This window comes from Cupressus sempervirens, chromosome 8 (genome assembly GCF_028749045.1).
Source record: "Cupressus sempervirens isolate cs-2001-9-10 chromosome 8, ASM2874904v1, whole genome shotgun sequence".
Classification (NCBI taxonomy): domain Eukaryota; kingdom Viridiplantae; phylum Streptophyta; class Pinopsida; order Cupressales; family Cupressaceae; genus Cupressus; species Cupressus sempervirens.
The window spans coordinates 184,463,102-184,466,901 of NC_143125.1; the positions used below are offsets into that span (position 1 = coordinate 184,463,102).

At 29.1% G+C, this 3,800-nt stretch overlaps 1 pseudogene; it reads left to right on the forward strand.

Annotated features, from left to right (window-relative positions):
- Positions 1-2,824: 2,824 nt before the first annotated feature.
- LOC149542164 (putative histone-arginine methyltransferase CARM1 pseudogene) lies at positions 2,825-3,498 on the forward strand (annotated as a pseudogene).
- The last annotated feature ends 302 nt before the right edge of the window (positions 3,499-3,800 follow it).

Here is a 3,800-nt window from a genome sequence, read left to right on the forward strand (position 1 = left end):
TAATCACTATCCTTTTTCTATTTTCTTCGCTTCTGTCATTTAGCTATGATTTCTAATAGCTCCCCGTGAATAACCTTAGTTTCATCCTTAATTTCTTAGTCACTATCTCTAGATGATAAGACCTTTATACTAGCTATGACCTCCCAGATGGCAATATCAATATCAATGTTTGGTCAAGTGACATCTCTGATTGTCTTCAGTTTGCCAAGGCACTTATTCCATTTTGCATATGTTATGGCCTTCACTTCTGGAGTCACCTTTCCCATCTCTAATTCTATTTTATACAATAAATAAATCATATCATATACTACCATGACATCTACCTCATTGTTACAATATGCAACAAATCTTACATGTTTTTGAATATCATCAAAAGAGGATGACCATTCCTGCCACTCCTTCACATTTCCATTTTCATCAATGATGTTGGGCACAAAGTTGGGGCTGCCTGTGGTAATTGTTTTCATTTTATTCTAGATCAATTGTAATTTCCCTAAGAAAAAACCATTTAATTCTTTAACTTTATGAATCAATTTTCTAATAAGGATAATTGCTCCCTTGGGTAACTCCTTTTGTATCAACATTGGTACAAGGTTTTCAAAGAATTGTGTATATGGGCCCCACATTGTGAATAAAGGGGATAATAATGAAATTGCTTCTAAACATTGATACTAAGCTCTTTGTAATCACTAGTACAAAAACAACAACAATATGTGACTAAAAAAAATCACTAAGAATTGTATATATGTGACTAAACTTAGTCATATGACTACTAATAGTGAATATCTAGCCATTTATAACACTAATCAATTTACTACTAAATAATTTTATTCATTTATTTGATTGATAATTTTGATATTGGTATATTTAGTGATATATTACGTAATGTATTTAGTAATTAATTTAATGGTATATTTAATCGTGTGGCTAGTCACATATTTAGTAGTTGATTTAAAAGTATATTTAATTATGCAGTTAATCACACATTTATTAGTTGATTTAATTGTGTAGTTAGTAACATATTGAGTAGTTGATTTAATAATGCGGTTACACACACACACATTTAGTAGTTGATTTAATCATGCTATTAGACACACATTTATTACTTGATTCAATCATGTGGTTAGACACACATTTAGTAGTTAATTTAGTAGTTGATTTATATAGATTTAGCTGTGTGGTTAGAAATATTTAGCACTTGATTTAGTGATATTAAATAAGTCATGATAAATAATTTATTAATACCATAAATTTAATAATACAATATATCATTATCTTAAACTTAGAACTAAATGATAAAAGAAATAAAAAAATTACATACATGAACAAGCTACAACATGCTAGCACTAGAATAATATTGATATAAAATTATAATTATGACATACGAACAAAATCTACAATACAAAATCTTAATGCATATATATATATATATATATATATATATATATATATATATATATATCAAAAAATTCAAAGTTATCTAAAGAGTTTTGAACTCTTTGAAATACACCATCATCACTGAAATCCTTAAATAAAATATTCAAAATACTATATAAAAAGTAGTTTTGTGAGAATAGATGTCTAACAATGTCTACTACATGATAAATATGATTAACTATGGTATTTTTTGCAAATATTGCATTGGCCATCATGTGAAGGTCACCATTTTCTCTTTTAGATGAGTGGCTTCATCTACTTTGTCCATATAAACAAGAGGAATGTCATTTTTGATTGTTATAATGTTTACATTTGCATCTCATGTTACTACCAAATTGACTCTATGAGCAATAGATAGGGAATGGATCCTCCCAATTCCTACAACATCACCATCATTCAGATCCAACACCCTAACTTTGTCCCCTTCCTTGAATTTATAATCAATATATTTTTGCGAAAAGAAAAATTAAAAAACATTAAGCTACATAGTTAAGTATGAAAGTGTCAAGTATAAACACTAAATTACCATACATGCATACCTGACATATAAGGTTATTACAACATTGTAACACATTTGATTAGTAAAACAAAGATGTTATATGTCTGCATCTAATCAACAAAACCAACAATACATATAATGGCTAGAAACAATTAATGTAACTCACCCCAAGTTTAGAATGGCTATTGCTATGAATATCATGCACAAACTCTTTATATTTAGCATAATCACTATCAACAATGTCCTCTCTTTTTTGTTTTGTTTTCATGTGATTTCTCCACACACAGTTTAGAAATCAAGTAAAGATAATGTATAATGTCAAATAAAAAACACAAATGTTGAATAAAATTATTCCATAATAACTATTATATTACATGAATTTCATCATAAATACTTTTTATGTTGGACGTTCTTATCGACCAATTCATCATGTTCAACATCAATACCAATAGCTCTATTCTACATGTAGTTGAAACATCAAGAAAATATGGTCAAATATTTTGGAAAGGGATGATAGGTCAGGATCTTTCAATACAAAATCATAGAAAAGAAAGCATGGAGAAGCATGTTTGTCTCTTTACAATACAAAATCACAAAAAGCATTAGAGTCTATATGGTCACAAGGGCAAACAACGAGAAAGAATGATAGGAGAAATAAAGAGCACTAATAAAGAGGACTATAATGCATCAAGCTTATCATTGAAGTCACATAAGAAGCATAATTTTATATCATTCAATTTTCAAAGAAATAACATAATATTATTCTACTAGAATCCACTTCATATGACAATCATAGAATGTTTGCTAGAATGTATGTAGACTATAATTGTCATTGTATTACATTGGAAAACATTCAAAGTACTTACAAACATTTAAGCATAAACAAAAATGAAAAGAAAAGAAAGCAAAAAGATATTGATAAAACAAATTGTGTGCATAAGGTCCTACTATGTTGTCATTATAGAAAAATATATATTGATTTTTAGGGTCGTATTGTAGTTGAAGTGGGAGTTGGAAATGTAATTATGTCATTTTTTGTTGCTTAGGAAGGTGCAAGGTATGTCTATGTCATCAAGTATTTAAGATATGGTCTATTATGCATGAAAATTTGTGGTAGAAAATCCATCTCTGGGTCAATGAATAACAATAATAAAGAGTAAAGTTGAGGAGATTGAGCTACTAGAGAAAACAATTATATTAATATCAAAACTGAACAACAAAACTACTATAATGTTTACTTGACACCGTTGCATGGACCTACTTTTATGGCTATTTTCTCAACATGTAGTGGATGCTTTTGACCCAAGACTGTTTATTGCTTCAGTTAAGTATCAAACAATAGTCTTCACCAAGATCAAGGATGAAGAACTATATGAATTGATATTTCCTTGAAGTTTACAAAATCAATTACTACTTGAATTCATGGCCTTGCATGTTGGGTTGATTTTCTTTTTAATGGAAGTGTTGTGCAATGCTGGCTTACCAATGCACTTTGTTCACCAACAACACACTAGTTTTAGCTTCATTGTGTCTTGTCTTAGCCTTTATATGTCTTGGATTGATATACTATTACCAGTTGGCTCATGTTCCATACAATGGTAGTACAAATTCCTAGCATAGGAATATGCCAAGATTCCTTATCAGTAAAAAAGAAAAGGGAGCAGTTACGAACTTCTAAATTAAATATTAAATTATTAAATCATAAAATTAAAAAAATTCCCAAAATAATAGCTGACCGAAATAATAGAAAGCCCAATGGAGGCCAAAATAATAGGAACCCAAATGGAGGCCGAAATAATAGGCCTGAAAAAATAGGGCCCAAAAAATTAGGACTCAAAAAATAGGGACAAAAAAATATGCCTCT